Below are 21841 nucleotides of genomic sequence, written 5' to 3' on the forward strand. Positions count from 1 at the left end.
TTCCTTTCCCTATTCTCAGCCAGGTTTCTAAATTTAGGGTTCCCTCCTCTGGAAACCGCGGGCACGCCTCCTCGACAAACTGTAGGAAGGAAGCTCTCAAGCTGCCCTTGTTCCACCCGCGTTCCGCTTCAAGTAAGTTCCTTAGGACCGGCACATCTAGCCTGTGGACATCTTCACTCATAATTTTTTACTCCCGACTAGACATTCTCCCACTCTCTCACTGTCTTAATAGTCCTATGACGCATCACTCACCACAGCGGGGTCCTCCACCTTTGTCCCAGATTTTCAGGGTCCCTGTTCGGGCGCCACTTGCCGGGGCCTACCGGCAGCAAATTGGGGTTCCTGAAATAGGGGACAGGGACTGAAAAAATAGAAGAGAGACAATCACATGGGGTCTGGGAGGTCTGCAGGCCAGGTAAAGACTGCAGCCCCGTTTATTTACGGCTCCAGGCTTATATTCCTTCTTCAGATCAGGGAACTGCCAGGTGTTACATCCAGATGGATAATCAGGGAACTGTTGGGGGTTACTTCCATACGGTAAGTCTCTGTTGTACTGGATCAAAGACTAGGATGAAATAAAAGCAGAGTCACTGAAGTTGCATGAGGAAGAATAAAATAGCCCGCTTAGTCAAAAAGGTGTTAGCAGACAGAGCAGTGCTGTAGGATGTTCAACACCAAAATCCAGTGGTATCATTACACTGTAGGAAATCCTCCAAGAAGTAAAAGCAGATACATTGAATTTGCTTGTGGAAGAATAAAAACCACGTTTCCACAGAACCAGTCTTAACAGATACAGCAAAGTCGGTAGAAGCACAGTGTCCATTGTACTGGATCAAAGACTAGGATGAAACAAAGCAGATACACTGAAGTTGCATGAGGAAGTATAAAATACACCGACTATACAAAACAGTTCTTAGGAGATAAAACAATGCCGTGGGAACTTCAACGCAAAAATCCAGTATCCAGTACGCTGGATGAAATCCTCCAAGAATTAAAAGCAGATCCATTGAAGTTGCTTGTGGAAGAATACCATACCCGCTTAGACGAAAATGTTCTTATCAGAGGGAACAATGCTCTAGGATATTCAACACCAAAACCAGTATCCAGTACACTGGATGAAATACTCCAAGGAGGAACAGCAGATACATTGAAGTTGCTTGTGGAAGAATCAAAACCACGTTTACACAGAACGAATCTTAGCAGATAGAGCAATGTTGGTGGAAGTACAGTGTGGACACTCTACTGGATCAAAGACAAGGAGGAAATGAAAGCAGATATACTGAAGTTGCATGTGGAAGTATAAAATACACTGCTTATACAAAAACGTTCTTGGGAGATAAAACAATGCCCTGAGAAGTTCAACGTCAAAATAAACTCTCCATTATACTGGATTTCCGGGGCCTACCGGCAGCAAATTGGGGTTCCTGAAATAGGGGACAGGGACTGGAAAAAATAGAAGAGAGACAAACACATGGGGTCCGGGAAGTCTGCAGCCCAGGTAGAGACTGCAGCCCCGTTTATTTACAACTCAAGGCTTATAGTCCTTCTTCAAACCAGGGAACTGCCAGGTGTTACATCCAGATGGTTAATCAGGGAACTGTTGGGAGTTACATTCATATGGTAAATCTCAGATCTATGAGGCCAAAAAACAGTAAGACAACAAAGCAATTATCTGATGCAAATCAAAGTACAGTTTGATTCCACTCTGGCTCCCAACATATCCCCCGTTTTTATTTTAAAAGAAACACAAGTGCCATTTCTACTCTTTCCAATATGTCTAATTTATCCTGTCTCACTTTCCAAAAATGACTGGTCCCTTCATCTAAAGGGGATTGATGGGCGGAGATTCAGCTTCTCTGACTTCTTCAAGCTGACTCGGGCGTTGTCTCTGTACTTGACCAGGGACCTTAAAAAGCCTAACCTGTTTAACCAAGGGGTTGCAAGGATTAGATATCAGGAACAATACTTTGCTCCAAACTAGAGATCATATTTAACATTTAACAATTGCACAAGCCATCTTTGGCTACAATAGTGTAGCCTACTTAGCACCCATTTGCAAAGGTTTTTTTTTTTTTTGATTTTCTGGGGAACCTTAACAATTGTCTGCAACCTTAACAATGCTTCAGTTGTCAGATCTAAACAGATTAATAAAGACACAAGCCTCAGATCCACAAACTTTCCTGAATTTGTGGCTGGCGTCTAATAAAAAATTCGCTCAGTTAGAACTTTCAAGTACCCACTATCACAGAAGATTGACAAGTTCCTGCCCAGTTATGAAAGGCATGGGCATTAGTAAGGCACGCTTACAAACTACTCTATGACCTCCTGGCTCTGATTAATATTGAATGGCCAAGCACAAGTGACTCTAGGGTCTGACACCATCTCTGCCATCCAAGCAGTGGCTTACTTGCTTTCCTCCCAATAGTGTGTCTTCACACCGGGATAAACATCCCATTGCATTTCACTTTGTTGGTTGATGGACTTGAACTCAGGATCTGGCTACTGTCTCTCAGCTCTCCAGCTCAAGGCTAGCACTCTGCCACTTTTAAGTCCCAAACTCAGGGCCTGAGTGCCGCTCCTCAGCTCTGCAGCTCAAGGCTTGCACTCTGACACTGAGTCCCGAGCTTGGTGCGTGAGTGCTGTCCCCCAGCTTTTCACTCTGCTGCTTCGAGCTCCAAAGCAACTCTGCCTCAATAGCACTCTGCTGCCCGATTAAACACCACAATCTCACAGGGACTTTGCTTTGCCCGGGCTGGCTCTAAACTGTGGCTTTCAGATAAATGAGTCCTATAAAAGGCCCCTTTACTCCAATTAGAAGCAACAAGGTGGTCAACTCAGAAATAGTCTCTAAGCATGATTTTGCCTGGAACCTGGTAAGAGGCAAAGTTACATCTGAATAAGGATTGCCGTCCTTCTCCATGGCCCAGCTGGAAACTGCTATAAAGTATCTTATAAGAGCAATTAAGCAATTAATAGCAATTAAGCAATCATTTTGCTAGTCCTAATTTTCCTTTTTTCTCTTTCTTTAAACAAACATTTAAGACAAACTTTACTTTCAAATATTGTTTAGAAACCCATTTCCAGTGTTCTTAGAAACTTCAACTGATACTGGCTTCAACAATTAACACCTTAGCCTTTTTGCAGTTGAAAAACCTTTAAGGGCACAAAGAACTCCTTTTGTCTCCAGGCCCCTAGGGCTCCCCTTTGCCTTTCGAAGAGGCGTTTTGTTTTGTTTTTAGATTATTACTGCCTAGAACTCCATCAACAGTTTAAACTCAAATAACAGTTTTTCCCTAATGCAAGAATTACCAACATCTGTGCACCAAAACTGTAAGTCTGGACTTAGTTTCCTTCCTTCCTTTTTTTTTCCACCCAATTGCGAAGTAGTATGAAACCAAATCATAAGGAGATAAACCTTTAAACATTTATACTATCCACATTTTATCATCAGATTTCCAGTGTCAGTCTGCAAGAAAAGACAGAGAGGCAAAGTTTCTGACATTAGCCAACAAATTTACATTTAAATCTCTAATACACTTCTCCAAACTTTAAAGGTAAGACATCCCTAATTCCCTAATACCTCTGTGCTAAACAGGATTCAATGTTTGCAATGTAAACAGCTGTATGCATACCAGAGTTTTAAAATGCCGATTTCAGGATCTTTAGAAAAATACTTTTTACCGGTTTCTCTAACACAATGGAATAATCCTTTGAGACATTGTAAAACATTCAAACCTAATACTTTTTCTTGAAGTTTTAAGCTTAGATTTCCCAATTGCCTTTGTGTTTCAAGTATAACTTAATCCATTGTTTTATACAGCATGCTGACAATTGAACCTTGAACATGTTCACTCACTCATTCACACACACTCACACTCAAAGATCTTAAAGCGGGCAAAATTAATATCGGCCGTTCGTTTTCCGGAAGTTTGTGTCAAGAGAGCTTTGGCAATTTTACTCTTGCAGGTGAGAACCAGGTTCAAAACAAAACTTTTTGCAAGGCAACTTAGCTGGAATATATTTTTCCAGGGCTTGTTACAACTGCAGACAGGCGGGAGCGCCCATACTAGGCCCAGAAAGGTTCAAATAAATAACAAGGATGTGTGCTTGAGTACACACAGAAAATCCAGAAGGGTCCAATTTAGAACTGGTACTAATTTTAAGACAAAACTGGACAAGGAAAAATAGGTAACACGAACAAGACAGAGAAGCAGAGACGTTTAAGTAACTTCCAAACTTCTGATGGCATGCCTGGCCTTAAACTACCAGAGTGACGGAAAGATTTCCATTCCCTGGTAGCTGACAGACGGAGGCCATCCTAACTACACCTACAAAAGGCTCTGAAACAAAATCAGACATTGACATATAACAAGAAAATTGGACTCCAACAGATACACTTAACACAAGAACATGAATCTAGATGAATGTATTCACTAAACAACTATTTTTTGATTCAGACACGTCTTGCTGGTGGGACTCTCAGGCATGCCCTGTTAGCAACAAGAAACTCAGAAGGGGGGGTCAAGGCGTCCCTTGACCACACAGGCCTCTGTTTTAGGCCCACGGTGCACCTTTAAAAAAATAAAACAAAACAAAACACAGACATGCAGGGGGTCGGCCGATTTCTACTTACCTCCGGAGGCCTCTGCTTTTCACCTGGGCATCTTTCACAAAACAAGGTTGTTAAGAAGAGGGATGGTAAAAACAAACTAAGAAGAACAATCTGTTCTCTCGATAGCATACAATTTGTAAAAGAACAATTGTCACGTGTTACATTAAATTGTGTAGAATTAATGAATATGTGAAAAGGTCCCGACATAATAGCATAATAGCAAGAGGAGAAACAGCTCATAAAGTTCTTTTGATAGGAGGACCTGGGTAGAAGTGGCTCCTGACCAGCCTAGTAGCTGTGAGGAAATTCCAGGAATATTGGTGATTGACACACCGGGGGATCCTATGAATGTGTTGAACAAATGGATCAGGAGCAGTCCCATCAACATGCACAAATAACTCAGGTCCTTCCCACGTCGCAGGATGCACCACTGGAGGGTTGGGGCTGTAGTCCCAGTGAGTCGCTGCTTGGATGGCCACTGTCAGTCTCCCCAATCCGAACAAAGCTTTCAGGCAGCCAGTGTGCATCATTATCTCCTTGTGAAAAACACATACATGCCCTCGACCCCATGTTAGAACGGGATCGGGTCCTTGCCAAGCACCAGTTAGAGGATCCTTCCACTTTACTAAGGCAAAAGCACGCTGCTCTCTTTTGTCCCAGAATCGCAGAGCAGCGGATAAATTATTTAAGTCCAAATTTTAAAAATTTAAAACCAACAAAGCATGGTTAAGTATATTTACCTTTTAAAGTACTGAGGGGCTAATATAAGGCCCAAATATGTAAATGGGGTGTGTTCCTCAACCTTTTCAGCTGCTATGATGAGGCCAAAGAGGCTCAGATTTTGCTGTAGTTGTCGAAAGGCTTGTCGTACGACAGTAGGGTCAGAACAAGCCAACAAAACATCATCCATATAGTGAACAATATAAACAAAAGAAAATTTTTCGCGGGTGGAATAATGGATCTAGCTCCAAAACTTTGACATAAAGCTGGGCTATTTGTCATGCCCTGTGGAAGCACAAGCCAAGAATACCATATAATGGGTTCTTTAAAATTAACAGAGGGGACGCTGAAGGCAAAACGCTTACAGTCTTGAGGCACCAGGGGTATAGTATAGAAGCAAACTTTCAAATCTATAATAATTTTATAAGTATCCTTTGGCATTGCCATGGGTGAAGGCAAGACGGGCTGTATTGTCCCCCTCAGTTCCAAAGTTGCATTTACTTTTTTAGATCTTGTAACAGCCTCTATTTACCTGATTTTTTTTCTTTCTAACAAAAATTGGAGAATTCCATGGAGAGTTAGAAGGGGTTACACGCCCCAAATCCAGCTGTTTCTGTGCCAGCTGCTGGGCTGCAATGATTTTTTACCCTAATCCTTGTCTCGGTGGGTGAGACTGGGGTTGGAGTGTCCCTGGCCCGCCCTGAGCTGCTCAGCACAGTGCCCCAGAGGGGAAGAGGCCTTGATCAAGCAGCTGCTTAGTAACTGCAGAACTAGGACTAAACATATACACTGCCATTTTTCCATAAATTAATTGGCAAATGATCCAGGACAAATGGCTGAAAATGACCAGAGTGCCCTTCCTCGTCTCTCCAAGCAAGGATCGCACTGCTCTGCTGTGGGTCAGCTGCACTCCCAATCCCTCGTAGGGAAGTCATAGAAGTTGTTAGGGGCCATTGGGCTGGCCAATGCTCTTTAGATATCACAGACACATCTGCTCCTGTGTGTAATATTCCTTTAAAGGGCTTTTCTTGTATAAATAGAGTCATCTCAGGCCTCTCTTGTTTTATTTATGCTTTGTACCCAATACATATCAGAGGATCCAAATCCTCTCTGTCCACCTGGGGCAGAGGAATTAGCAGTCCCCACGGGAAGTAAAGACACAAGCACTAGCTGTGCTATTCTCTGTCCCGGTGCGATCGCTATTACATGCCTCTTAGCAGCCTGAGCCAGGTTTAGTTGCGATGTACTTTGCCTCGTTGTAGTGCCTGTTAGGAGGCACTTGTTGCTAGGACCTTTAGACACACATAAGGGTTGAGAAGGGGATTGGGGCTGCAAGGCTGCAGCCGAAGGCACTGGGAATAGGGGGTAAGGATTAGATTCGGCCAAGATAGTGGCCGGGGGGTCATATCGATTTCCTACTTCCGGGGGGGGGGAATCTCTGGTCTATCCCTGTCTTAGATAGTAGACGGAGGATTTCTCTGAACTTCTCCTCCACCGTAGCCAGCCGGTCCTCATCATATCTTTCCTTCCTGTTATCCAAACCTGAATTCCTTCTGGGGAGGAGGGATCTCTGCACTATCCCCGTCTTAGATAGTAGATGGAGGACTTCTCTTAACTTCTCCTCCACCGAAGCTAGCCGGTCCTCATCCTATCTTTCCTTCCCGTTATCCAAACCTGAATTCTTATACTCAATATCTACTGGCTGTTCCCTTCTCCAAATCTCATTTAAACTCTCCCGGGCTGGGGCATAAGCCTCAGCCTCAGGTTTCTCGGAAGGGTTCTTTAATTCAAGATTAAGTTCGGCATTCTCATGTCGAAGACCTAAACATTCATTTACTAAATTCCATAAAGAAATAGCCTCTGCTGGGGTCTTTTCAGAGCCATATACACTGTAATAAGCTTGAATTCCTTTCCCTATCCTCAGCCAGGTTTCTAAATTTAGGGTTCCCTCCTCTGGAAACCGCGGGCACGCCTCCTCGACAAACTGTAGGAAGCTCTCAAGCTACCCTTGTTCCACCCGCGTTCCGCTTCAAGTAAGTTCCTTAGGACTGGCACATCTAGCCTGTGGACATCTTCACTCATAATTTTTTACTCCCGACTAGACATTCTCCCACTCTCTCACTGTCTTAATAGTCCTATGACGCATCACTCACCACAGCGGGGTCGTCCACCTTTGTCCCAGATTTTCAGGGTCCCTGTTCGGGCGCCACTTGCCGGGGCCTACCGGCAGCAAATTGGGGTTCCTGAAATAGGGGACAGGGACTGAAAAAATAGAAGAGAGACAAACACATGGGGTCTGGGAGGTCTGCAGGCCAGGTAAAGACTGCAGCCCCATTTATTTGTGGCTCCAGGCTTATATTCCTTCTTCAGATCAGGGAACTGCCAGGTGTTACATCCAGATGGATAATCAGGGAACTGTTGGGGGTTACTTTCATATGGTAAGTCTCTGTTGTACTGAATCAAAGACTAGGATGAAATAAAAGCAGAGTCACTGAAGTTGCATGAGGAAGAATAAAATAGCCCGCTTAGTCAAAAAGTTGTTAGCAGACAGAGCAGTGCTGTAGGATGTTCAACACCAAAATCCAGTATCATTACACTGTAGGAAATCCTCCAAGAAGTAAAAGCAGATACATTGAATTTGCTTGTGGAAGAATAAAAACCACGTTTCCACAGAACCAGTCTTAACAGATACAGCAAAGTCGGTAGAAGCACAGTGTCCATTGTACTGGATCAAAGACTAGGATGAAACAAAGCAGATACACTGAAGTTGCATGAGGAAGTATAAAATACACCGATTATACAAAACAGTTCTTAGGAGATAAAACAATGCCGTGGGAACGTCAACGCAAAAATCCCGTATCCAGTACGCTGGATGAAATCCTCCAAGAATTAAAAGCAGATCCATTGAAGTTGCTTGTGGGAGAATACCATACCCGCTTAGACGAAATTGTTCTTATCAGAGGGAACAATGCTCTAGGATATTCAACACCAAAACCAGTATCCTGTACACTGGATGAAATACTCCAAGGAGGAACAGCAGATACATTGAAGTTGCTTGTGGAAGAATAAAAACCACGTTTACACAGAACGAATCTTAGCAGATAGAGCAATGTTGGTGGAAGTACAGTGTGGACACTCTACTGGATCAAAGACTAGGAGGAAATGAAAGCAGATATACTGAAGTTGCATGTGGAAGTATAAAATACACTGCTTATACAAAAACGTTCTTGGGAGATAAAACAATGCCCTGAGAAGTTCAACGTCAAAATAAACTCTCCATTATACTGGATTTCCGGGGCCTACCGGCAGCAAATTGGGGTTCCTGAAATAGGGGACAGGGATTGGAAAAAATAGAAGAGAGACAAACACATGGGGTCCGGGAAGTCTGCAGCCCAGGTAGAGACTGCAGCCCCGTTTATTTACAACTCAAGGCTTATAGTCCTTCTTCAAACCAGGGAACTGCCAGGTGTTACATCCAGATGGTTAATCAGGGAACTGTTGGGAGTTACATTCATATGGTAAATCTCAGATCTATGAGGCCAAAAAACAGTAAGACAACAAAGCAATTATCTGATGCAAATCAAAGTACAGTTTGATTCCACTCTGGCTCCCAACATATCCCCCGTTTTTATTTTAAAAGAAACACAAGTGCCATTTCTACTCTTTCCAGTATGTCTAATTTATCCTGTCTCATTTTCCAAAAATGACTGGTCCCTTCATCTAAAGGGGATTGATGGGCGGAGATTCAGCTTCTCTGACTTCTTCAAGCTGACTCGGGCGTTGTCTCTGTACTTGACCAGGGACCTTAAAAAGCCTAACCTGTTTAACCAAGGGGTTGCAAGGATTAGATATCAGGAACAATACTTTGCTCCAAACTAGAGATCATATTTAACATTTAACAATTGCACAAGCCATCTTTGGCTACAATAGTGTAGCCTACTTAGCACCCATTTGCAAATGTTGTTTTTTTTTTTTTTGATTTTCTGGGGAACCTTAACAATTGTCTGCAACCTTAACAATGCTTCAGTTGTCAGATCTAAACAGATTAATAAAGACACAAGCCTCAGATCCACAAACTTTCCTGAATTTGTGGCTGGCGACAAATAAAAAATTCGCTCAGTTAGAACTTTCAAGTACCCACTATCACAGAAGATTGACAAGTTCCTGCCCAGTTATGAAAGGCATGGGCATTAGTAAGGCACGCTTACAAACTACTCTATGACATCCTGGCTCTGATTAATATTGAATGGCCAAGCACAAGTGACTCTAGGGTCTGACACCATCTCTGCCATCCAAGCAGTGGCTTACTTGCTTTCCTCCCAATAGTGTGTCTTCACACCGGGATAAACATCCCATTGCATTTCACTTTGTTGGTTGCTGGACTTGAACTCAGGATCTGGCTACTGTCTCTCAGCTCTCCAGCTCAAGGCTAGCACTCTGCCACTTTTAAGTCCCAAACTCAGGGCCTGAGTGCCGCTCCTCAGCTCTGCAGCTCAAGGCTTGCACTCTGCCACTGTGATTCCCGAGCTTGGTGCGTGAGTGCTGTCCCCCAGCTTTTCACTCTGCTGCTTCGAGCTCCAAAGCAACTCTGCCTCAATAGCACTCTGCTGCCCGATTAAACACCACAATCTCACAGGGACTTTGCTTTGCCCGGGCTGGCTCTAAACTGTGGATTTCAGATCAATGAGTCCTATAAAAGGCCCCTTTACTCCAATTAGAAGCAACAAGGTGGTCAACTCAGAAATAGTCTCTAAGCAGTATTTTGCCTGGAACCTGGTAAGAGGCAAAGTTACATCTGAATAAGGATTGCCGTCCTTCTCCATGGCACAGCTGGAAACTGCTATAAAGTATCTTATAAGAGCAATTAAGCAATTAAGCAATTAAGAGCAATTAAGCAATCATTTTGCTAGTCCTAATTTTCCTTTTTTCTCTTTCTTTAAACAAACATTTAAGACAAACTTTACTTTCAAATATTGTTTAGAAACCCATTTCCAGTGTTCTTAGAAACTTCAACTGATACTGGCTTCAACAATTAACACCTTACTTAGCCTTTTTGCAGTTGAAAAACCTTTAAGGGCACAAAGAACTCCTTTTGTCTCCAGGCCCCTAGGGCTCCCCTTTGCCTTTAGAAGAGGCGTGTTGTTTTGTTTTTAGATTATTACTGCCTAGAACTCCATCAACAGTTTAAACTCAAATAACAGTTTTTCCCTAATGCAAGAATTACCAACATCTGTGCACCAAAACTGTAAGTCTGGACTTAGTTTCCTTCCTTCCTTTTTTTTTTCCACCCAATTGCGAAGTAGTATGAAACCAAATCATAAGGAGATAAACCTTTAAACATTTATACTATCCACATTTTATCATCAGATTTCCAGTGTCAGTCTGCAAGAAAAGACAGAGAGGCAAAGTTTCTGACATTAGCCAACAAATTTACATTTAAATCTCTAATACACGTCTCCAAACTTTAAAGGTAAGACATCCCTAATTCCCTAATACCTCTGTGCTAAACAGGATTCAATGTTTGCAATGTAAACAGCTGTATGCATACCAGAGTTTTAAAATGCCGATTTCAGGATCTTTAGAAAAATACTTTTTACCGGTTTCTCTAACACAATGGAATAATCCTTTGAGACATTGTAAAACCTTCAAACCTAATACTTTTTCTTGAAGTTTTAAGCTTAGATTTCCCAATTGCCTTTGGGTTTCAAGTATAACTTAATCCATTGTTTCATACAGCATGCTGACAATTGAACCTTGAACATGTTCACTCACTCATTCACACACACTCACACTCAAAGATCTTAAAGCGGGCAAAATTAATATCGGCCGTTCGTTTTCCGGAAGTTTGTGTCAAGAGAGCTTTGGCAATTTTACTCTTGCAGGTGAGAACCAGGTTCAAAACAAAACTTTTTGCAAGGCAACTTAGCTGGAATATATTTTTCCAGGGCTTGTTACAACTGCAGACACGCGGGAGCGCCCATACTAGGCCCAGAAAGGTTCAAATAAATAACCAGGATGTGTGCTTGAGTACACACAGAAAATCCAGAAGGGTCCATATTTAGAACTGGTACTAATTTTAAGACAAAACTGGACAAGGAAAAATAGGTAACACGAACAAGACAGAGAAACAGAGACGTTTAAGTAACTTCCAAACTTCTGATGGCATGCCTGGCCTTAAACTACCAGAGTGACGGAAAGATTTCCATTCCCTGGTAGCTGACAGACGGAGGCCATCCTAACTACACCTACAAAAGGCTCTGAAACAAAAATCAGACATTGACATATAACAAGAAAATTGGACTCCAACAGATACACTTAACACAAGAACATGAATCTAGATGAATGTATTCACTAAACAACTATTTTTTGATTCAGACACGTCTTGCTGGTGGGACTCTCAGGCATGCCCTGTTAGCAACAAGAAACTCAGAATGGGGGGTCAAGGCGTCCCTTGACCAGGTAGGCCTCTGTTTTAGGCCCACGGTGCACCTTTAAAAAAAATAAAACAAAACAAAACACAGACATGCAGGGGGTCGGCCGATTTCTACTTACCTCCGGAGGCCTCTGCTTTTCACCTGGGCATCTTTCACAAAACAAGGTTGTTAAGAAGAGGGATGGTAAAAACAAACTAACAAGAACAATCTGTTCTCTCGATAGCATACAATTTGTAAAAGAACAATTGTCACGTGTTACATTAAATTGTGTAGAATTAATGAATATGTGAAAAGGTCCCGACATAATAGCATAATAGCAAGAGGAGAAACAGCTCATAAAGTTCTTTTGATAGGAGGACCTGGGTAGAACTGGCTCCTGACCAGCCTAGTAGCTGTGAGGAAATTCCAGGAATATTGGTGATTGACACACCGGGGGATCCTATGAATGTGTTGAACAAATGGATCAGGAGCAGTCCCATCAACATGCACAAATAACTCAGGTCCTTCCCACGTCGCAGGATGCACCACTGGAGGGTTGGGGCTGTAGGCCCAGTGAGTCGCTGCTTGGATGGCCACTGTCAGTCTCCACAATCCGAACAAAGTGTTCAGGCAGCCAGCGTGCATCATTTTCTCCTTGTGAAAAACACATATATGCCCTCGACCCCATGTTAGAACGGGATCAGGTCCTTGCCAAGCACCAGTTAGAGGATCCTTCCACTTTACTAAGGCAAAAGCACGCTGCTCTCTTTTGTCCCAGAATCGCAGAGCAGCGGATAAATTATTTAAGTCCAAATTTTAAAAATTTAAAACCATCAAAGCATGATTATGTATATTTACCTTTTAAAGTACTGAATGGCCAAATATGTAAATGGGGTGTGTTCCTCAACCTTTTCAGCTGCTATGATGAGGCCAAAGAGGCTCAGATTTTGCTGTAGTTGTTGAAAGGCTTATCGTACGACAGTAGGGTCAGAACAAGCCAACAAAACATCATCCATATAATGAACAATATAAACAAAAGAAAATTTTTCGCGGGTGGAATAATGGCTCTAGCTCCAAAACTTTGACATAAAGCTGGGCTATTTGCCATGCCCTGTGGAAGCACAAGCCAAGGATACCATATAATGGGTTCTTTAAAATTAACAGAGGGGACGCTGAAGGCAAAACGCTTACAGTCTTGAGGCACCAGGGGTATAGTATAGAAGCAAACTTTCAAATCTATAATAATTTTATAAGTATCCTTTGGCATTGCCATGGGTGAAGGCAAGCCGGGCTGTATTGTCCCCCTCAGTTCGAAAGTTGCATTTACTTTTTTAGATCTTGTAACAGCCTCTATTTACCTGATTTTTTTTCTTTCTAACAAAAAATTGGAGAATTCCATGGAGAGTTAGAAGGGGTTACACGCCCCAAATCCAGCTGTTTCTGTGCCAGCTGCTGAGCTGCAATGATTTTTTACCCTAATCCTTGTCTCGGTGGGTGAGACTGGGGTTGGAGTGTCCCTGGCCCGCCCTGAGCTGCTCAGCACAGTGCCCCAGAGGGGAAGAGGCCTTGATCAAGCAGCTGCTTAGTAACTGCAGCACTAGGACTAAACATATACACTGCCATTTTTCCATAAATTAATTGGCAAATGATCCAGGACAAATGGCTGAAAATGACCAGAGTGCCCTTCCTCGTCTCTCCAAGCAAGGATCGCACTGCTCTGCTATGGGTCAGCTGCACTCCCAATCCCTCGTAGGGAAGTCATAGAGGTTGTTAGGGGCCATTGGGCTGGCCAATGCTCTTTAGATATCACAGACACATCTGCTCCTGTGTGTAATATTCCTTTAAAGGGCTTTTCTTGTATAAATAGAGTCATCTCAGGCCTCTCTTGTTTTATTTATGCTTTGTACCCAATACATATCAGAGGATCCAAATCCTCTCTGTCCACCTGGGGCAGAGGAATTAGCAGTCCCCACGGGAAGTAAAGACACAAGCACTAGCTGTGCTATTCTCTGTCCCGGTGCGATCGCTATTACATGCCTCTTAGCAGCCTGAGCCAGGTTTAGTTGCGATGTACTTTGCCTCGTTGTAGTGCCTGTTAGGAGGCACTTGTTGCTAGGACCTTTAGACACACATAAGGGTTGAGAAGGGGATTGGGGCTGCAAGGCTGCAGCCGAAGGCACTGGGAATAGGGGGTAAGGATTAGATTCGGCCAAGATAGTGGCCGGGGGGTCATATCGATTTCCTACTTCTGGGGGGGGGGGAATCTCTGGTCTATCCCTGTCTTAGATAGTAGACGGAGGATTTCTCTGAACTTCTCCTCCACCGTAGCCAGCCGGTCCTCATCCTATCTTTCCTTCCCGTTATCCAAACCTGAATTCTTATACTCAATATCTACTGGCTGTTCCCTTCTCCAAATCTCATTTAAACTCTCCCGGGCTGGGGCATAAGCCTCAGCCTCAGGTTTCTCGGAAGGGTTCTTTAATTCAAGATTAAGTTCGGCATTCTCATGTCGAAGACCTAAACATTCATTTACTAAATTCCATAAAGAAATAGCCTCTGCTGGGGTCTTTTCAGAGCCATATACACTGTAATAAGCTTGAATTCCTTTCCCTATCCTCAGCCAGGTTTCTAAATTTAGGGTTCCCTCCTCTGGAAACCGCGGGCACGCCTCCTCGACAAACTGTAGGAAGCTCTCAAGCTGCCCTTGTTCCACCCGCGTTCCGCTTCAAGTAAGTTCCTTAGGACTGGCACATCTAGCCTGTGGACATCTTCACTCATAATTTTTTACTCCCGACTAGACATTCTCCCACTCTCTCACTGTCTTAATAGTCCTATGACGCATCACTCACCACAGCGGGGTCGTCCACCTTTGTCCCAGATTTTCAGGGTCCCTGTTCGGGCGCCACTTGCCGGGGCCTACCGGCAGCAAATTGGGGTTCCTGAAATAGGGGACAGGGACTGAAAAAATAGAAGAGAGACAAACACATGGGGTCTGGGAGGTCTGCAGGCCAGGTAAAGACTGCAGCCCCATTTATTTGTGGCTCCAGGCTTATATTCCTTCTTCAGATCAGGGAACTGCCAGGTGTTACATCCAGATGGATAATCAGGGAACTGTTGGGGGTTACTTTCATATGGTAAGTCTCTGTTGTACTGAATCAAAGACTAGGATGAAATAAAAGCAGAGTCACTGAAGTTGCATGAGGAAGAATAAAATAGCCCGCTTAGTCAAAAAGTTGTTAGCAGACAGAGCAGTGCTGTAGGATGTTCAACACCAAAATCCAGTATCATTACACTGTAGGAAATCCTCCAAGAAGTAAAAGCAGATACATTGAATTTGCTTGTGGAAGAATAAAAACCACGTTTCCACAGAACCAGTCTTAACAGATACAGCAAAGTCGGTAGAAGCACAGTGTCCATTGTACTGGATCAAAGACTAGGATGAAACAAAGCAGATACACTGAAGTTGCATGAGGAAGTATAAAATACACCGATTATACAAAACAGTTCTTAGGAGATAAAACAATGCCGTGGGAACGTCAACGCAAAAATCCCGTATCCAGTACGCTGGATGAAATCCTCCAAGAATTAAAAGCAGATCCATTGAAGTTGCTTGTGGGAGAATACCATACCCGCTTAGACGAAATTGTTCTTATCAGAGGGAACAATGCTCTAGGATATTCAACACCAAAACCAGTATCCTGTACACTGGATGAAATACTCCAAGGAGGAACAGCAGATACATTGAAGTTGCTTGTGGAAGAATAAAAACCACGTTTACACAGAACGAATCTTAGCAGATAGAGCAATGTTGGTGGAAGTACAGTGTGGACACTGTACTGGATCAAAGACTAGGAGGAAATGAAAGCAGATATACTGAAGTTGCATGTGGAAGTATAAAATACACTGCTTATACAAAAACGTTCTTGGGAGATAAAACAATGCCCTGAGAAGTTCAACGTCAAAATAAACTCTCCATTATACTGGATTTCCGGGGCCTACCGGCAGCAAATTGGGGTTCCTGAAATAGGGGACAGGGATTGGAAAAAATAGAAGAGAGACAAACACATGGGGTCCGGGAAGTCTGCAGCCCAGGTAGAGACTGCAGCCCCGTTTATTTACAACTCAAGGCTTATAGTCCTTCTTCAAACCAGGGAACTGCCAGGTGTTACATCCAGATGGTTAATCAGGGAACTGTTGGGAGTTACATTCATATGGTAAATCTCAGATCTATGAGGCCAAAAAACAGTAAGACAACAAAGCAATTATCTGATGCAAATCAAAGTACAGTTTGATTCCACTCTGGCTCCCAACATATCCCCCGTTTTTATTTTAAAAGAAACACAAGTGCCATTTCTACTCTTTCCAGTATGTCTAATTTATCCTGTCTCATTTTCCAAAAATGACTGGTCCCTTCATCTAAAGGGGATTGATGGGCGGAGATTCAGCTTCTCTGACTTCTTCAAGCTGACTCGGGCGTTGTCTCTGTACTTGACCAGGGACCTTAAAAAGCCTAACCTGTTTAACCAAGGGGTTGCAAGGATTAGATATCAGGAACAATACTTTGCTCCAAACTAGAGATCATATTTAACATTTAACAATTGCACAAGCCATCTTTGGCTACAATAGTGTAGCCTACTTAGCACCCATTTGCAAATGTTGTTTTTTTTTTTTGATTTTCTGGGGAACCTTAACAATTGTCTGCAACCTTAACAATGCTTCAGTTGTCAGATCTAAACAGATTAATAAAGACACAAGCCTCAGATCCACAAACTTTCCTGAATTTGTGGCTGGCGACAAATAAAAAATTCGCTCAGTTAGAACTTTCAAGTACCCACTATCACAGAAGATTGACAAGTTCCTGCCCAGTTATGAAAGGCATGGGCATTAGTAAGGCACGCTTACAAACTACTCTATGACCTCCTGGCTCTGATTAATATTGAATGGCCAAGCACAAGTGACTCTAGGATCTGACACCATCTCTGCCATCCAAGCAGTGGCTTACTTGCTTTCCTCCCAATAGTGTGTCTTCACACCGGGATAAACATCCCATTGCATTTCACTTTGTTGGTTGCTGGACTTGAACTCAGGATCTGGCTACTGTCTCTCAGCTCTCCAGCTCAAGGCTAGCACTCTGCCACTTTTAAGTCCCAAACTCAGGGCCTGAGTGCCGCTCCTCAGCTCTGCAGCTCAAGGCTTGCACTCTGCCACTGTGATTCCCGAGCTTGGTGCGTGAGTGCTGTCCCCCAGCTTTTCACTCTGCTGCTTCGAGCTCCAAAGCAACTCTGCCTCAATAGCACTCTGCTGCCCGATTAAACACCACAATCTCACAGGGACTTTGCTTTGCCCGGGCTGGCTCTAAACTGTGGCTTTCAGATCAATGAGTCCTATAAAAGGCCCCTTTACTCCAATTAGAAGCAACAAGGTGGTCAACTCAGAAATAGTCTCTAAGCAGTATTTTGCCTGGAACCTGGTAAGAGGCAAAGTTACATCTGAATAAGGATTGCCGTCCTTCTCCATGGCACAGCTGGAAACTGCTATAAAGTATCTTATAAGAGCAATTAAGCAATTAAGCAATTAAGAGCAATTAAGCAATCATTTTGCTAGTCCTAATTTTCCTTTTTTCTCTTTCTTTAAACAAACATTTAAGACAAACTTTACTTTCAAATATTGTTTAGAAACCCATTTCCAGTGTTCTTAGAAACTTCAACTGATACTGGCTTCAACAATTAACACCTTACTTAGCCTTTTTGCAGTTGAAAAACCTTTAAGGGCACAAAGAACTCCTTTTGTCTCCAGGCCCCTAGGGCTCCCCTTTGCCTTTAGAAGAGGCGTGTTGTTTTGTTTTTAGATTATTACTGCCTAGAACTCCATCAACAGTTTAAACTCAAATAACAGTTTTTCCCTAATGCAAGAATTACCAACATCTGTGCACCAAAACTGTAAGTCTGGACTTAGTTTCCTTCCTTCCTTTTTTTTTTCCACCCAATTGCGAAGTAGTATGAAACCAAATCATAAGGAGATAAACCTTTAAACATTTATACTATCCACATTTTATCATCAGATTTCCAGTGTCAGTCTGCAAGAAAAGACAGAGAGGCAAAGTTTCTGACATTAGCCAACAAATTTACATTTAAATCTCTAATACACGTCTCCAAACTTTAAAGGTAAGACATCCCTAATCCCTAATACCTCTGTGCTAAACAGGATTCAATGTTTGCAATGTAAACAGCTGTATGCATACCAGAGTTTTAAAATGCCGATTTCAGGATCTTTAGAAAAATACTTTTTACCGGTTTCTCTAACACAATGGAATAATCCTTTGAGACATTGTAAAACCTTCAAACCTAATACTTTTTCTTGAAGTTTTAAGCTTAGATTTCCCAATTGCCTTTGGGTTTCAAGTATAACTTAATCCATTGTTTCATACAGCATGCTGACAATTGAACCTTGAACATGTTCACTCACTCATTCACACACACTCACACTCAAAGATCTTAAAGCGGGCAAAATTAATATCGGCCGTTCGTTTTCCGGAAGTTTGTGTCAAGAGAGCTTTGGCAATTTTACTCTTGCAGGTGAGAACCAGGTTCAAAACAAAACTTTTTGCAAGGCAACTTAGCTGGAATATATTTTTCCAGGGCTTGTTACAACTGCAGACACGCGGGAGCGCCCATACTAGGCCCAGAAAGGTTCAAATAAATAACCAGGATGTGTGCTTGAGTACACACAGAAAATCCAGAAGGGTCCATATTTAGAACTGGTACTAATTTTAAGACAAAACTGGACAAGGAAAAATAGGTAACACGAACAAGACAGAGAAACAGAGACGTTTAAGTAACTTCCAAACTTCTGATGGCATGCCTGGCCTTAAACTACCAGAGTGACGGAAAGATTTCCATTCCCTGGTAGCTGACAGACGGAGGCCATCCTAACTACACCTACAAAAGGCTCTGAAACAAAAATCAGACATTGACATATAACAAGAAAATTGGACTCCAACAGATACACTTAACACAAGAACATGAATCTAGATGAATGTATTCACTAAACAACTATTTTTTGATTCAGACACGTCTTGCTGGTGGGACTCTCAGGCATGCCCTGTTAGCAACAAGAAACTCAGAAGGGGGGGTCAAGGCGTCCCTTGACCAGGTAGGCCTCTGTTTTAGGCCCACGGTGCACCTTTAAAAAAAATAAAACAAAACAAAACACAGACATGCAGGGGGTCGGCCGATTTCTACTTACCTCCGGAGGCCTCTGCTTTTCACCTGGGCATCTTTCACAAAACAAGGTTGTTAAGAAGAGGGATGGTAAAAACAAACTAACAAGAACAATCTGTTCTCTCGATAGCATACAATTTGTAAAAGAACAATTGTCACGTGTTACATTAAATTGTGTAGAATTAATGAATATGTGAAAAGGTCCCGACATAATAGCATAATAGCAAGAGGAGAAACAGCTCATAAAGTTCTTTTGATAGGAGGACCTGGGTAGAACTGGCTCCTGACCAGCCTAGTAGCTGTGAGGAAATTCCAGGAATATTGGTGATTGACACACCGGGGGATCCTATGAATGTGTTGAACAAATGGATCAGGAGCAGTCCCATCAACATGCACAAATAACTCAGGTCCTTCCCACGTCGCAGGATGCACCACTGGAGGGTTGGGGCTGTAGGCCCAGTGAGTCGCTGCTTGGATGGCCACTGTCAGTCTCCACAATCCGAACAAAGTGTTCAGGCAGCCAGCGTGCATCATTTTCTCCTTGTGAAAAACACATATATGCCCTCGACCCCATGTTAGAACGGGATCAGGTCCTTGCCAAGCACCAGTTAGAGGATCCTTCCACTTTACTAAGGCAAAAGCACGCTGCTCTCTTTTGTCCCAGAATCGCAGAGCAGCGGATAAATTATTTAAGTCCAAATTTTAAAAATTTAAAACCATCAAAGCATGATTATGTATATTTACCTTTTAAAGTACTGAATGGCCAAATATGTAAATGGGGTGTGTTCCTCAACCTTTTCAGCTGCTATGATGAGGCCAAAGAGGCTCAGATTTTGCTGTAGTTGTCGAAAGGCTTGTCGTACGACAGTAGGGTCAGAACAAGCCAACAAAACATCATCCATATAATGAACAATATAAACAAAAGAAAATTTTTCGCGGGTGGAATAATGGCTCTAGCTCCAAAACTTTGACATAAAGCTGGGCTATTTGCCATGCCCTGTGGAAGCACAAGCCAAGGATACCATATAATGGGTTCTTTAAAATTAACAGAGGGGACGCTGAAGGCAAAACGCTTACAGTCTTGAGGCACCAGGGGTATAGTATAGAAGCAAACTTTCAAATCTATAATAATTTTATAAGTATCCTTTGGCATTGCCATGGGTGAAGGCAAGCCGGGCTGTATTGTCCCCCTCAGTTCGAAAGTTGCATTTACTTTTTTAGATCTTGTAACAGCCTCTATTTACCTGATTTTTTTTCTTTCTAACAAAAAATTGGAGAATTCCATGGAGAGTTAGAAGGGGTTACACGCCCCAAATCCAGCTGTTTCTGTGCCAGCTGCTGAGCTGCAATGATTTTTTACCCTAATCCTTGTCTCGGTGGGTGAGACTGGGGTTGGAGTGTCCCTGGCCCGCCCTGAGCTGCTCAGCACAGTGCCCCAGAGGGGAAGAGGCCTTGATCAAGCAGCTGCTTAGTAACTGCAGCACTAGGACTAAACATATACACTGCCATTTTTCCATAAATTAATTGGCAAATGATCCAGGACAAATGGCTGAAAATGACCAGAGTGCCCTTCCTCGTCTCTCCAAGCAAGGATCGCACTGCTCTGCTATGGGTCAGCTGCACTCCCAATCCCTCGTAGGGAAGTCATAGAGGTTGTTAGGGGCCATTGGGCTGGCCAATGCTCTTTAGATATCACAGACACATCTGCTCCTGTGTGTAATATTCCTTTAAAGGGCTTTTCTTGTATAAATAGAGTCATCTCAGGCCTCTCTTGTTTTATTTATGCTTTGTACCCAATACATATCAGAGGATCCAAATCCTCTCTGTCCACCTGGGGCAGAGGAATTAGCAGTCCCCACGGGAAGTAAAGACACAAGCACTAGCTGTGCTATTCTCTGTCCCGGTGCGATCGCTTTTACATGCCTCTGTCGGGAGCAAGAGTGGAATCAAACTGTACTTTGATTTGCATCAGATAATTGCTTGATTGTCTTATTGCTTTTTGGCCTTCTCCTGTTCAATTGATCTGAGATTTACCATATGAATGTAACCCCCAACAGTTCCCTGATTAACCATCTGGATGTAACACCTGGCAGTGCCCTGGTCTCGAGAAGGGATAAAAACTTTGAGTTAAGAATAAACGAGGTGGCAGTTTTTGCTTGGGCTGCAGACCCCCTGGACCCGAAGTGTTTGTCTCTCTTCTAATTTTTCCAGTCCCTGCCCCTTATTTCAGGAACCCCAATTTGCTGCCGGGAGGCCCCGGCATCTGGCGCCTGAACAGGGACCTGAAAATCTGGGACGAAGCTGAAGGACCCCTCCCTGTGGTGAGTAACACATCGTAGGACTATTAAGAGAGTATACTCAGGAGTAAAAATTATGGGTCAAGCTAATAGCCATGGGTTATTTCTACCGATCTTAACAGGCCTATTTGAAGCCCACGGAACGTGGGTGGAAAAAGGGGTGCTTCAGAGCTTCCTACAGTTTCTCGAGGAGGCATACCCCAGGTCTATAGAGGAGGAATTCCAAAAAGCCTGGCAGCGGATAGGAAAAAGAATTCTAGATTATTATGATGTATATGGCCCCGAAAAGACCCCAGTAGAGGCTGCTACTGTATGGAATTTAGTAAGTGAATACATAGATCCTCTACATGAAAATGCTGAACTTAATCTTGAATTAAGGGAACTTTATGAGTTAAAGGACCCTTCTGAAGAACCTGAGGCTGAGCCATATGCCGCAGCCCAAGAGAGTCCAAGTGAGATCTTGAAAAGGGAACAACAACCAGTAGATATTGAGTATCAGAATTCAGGTTTGAATACCAAGGAGGAAAGTTATGATGAGTCATTGGAGGGCCGGGTGGCTACGATAGAGAAGAAGTTAGA

This window comes from Megascapheus bottae, chromosome 7, assembly GCF_031878675.1.
Source record: "Megascapheus bottae isolate mThoBot1 chromosome 7, mThoBot2.hap1, whole genome shotgun sequence".
NCBI lineage: Eukaryota > Metazoa > Chordata > Mammalia > Rodentia > Geomyidae > Megascapheus > Megascapheus bottae.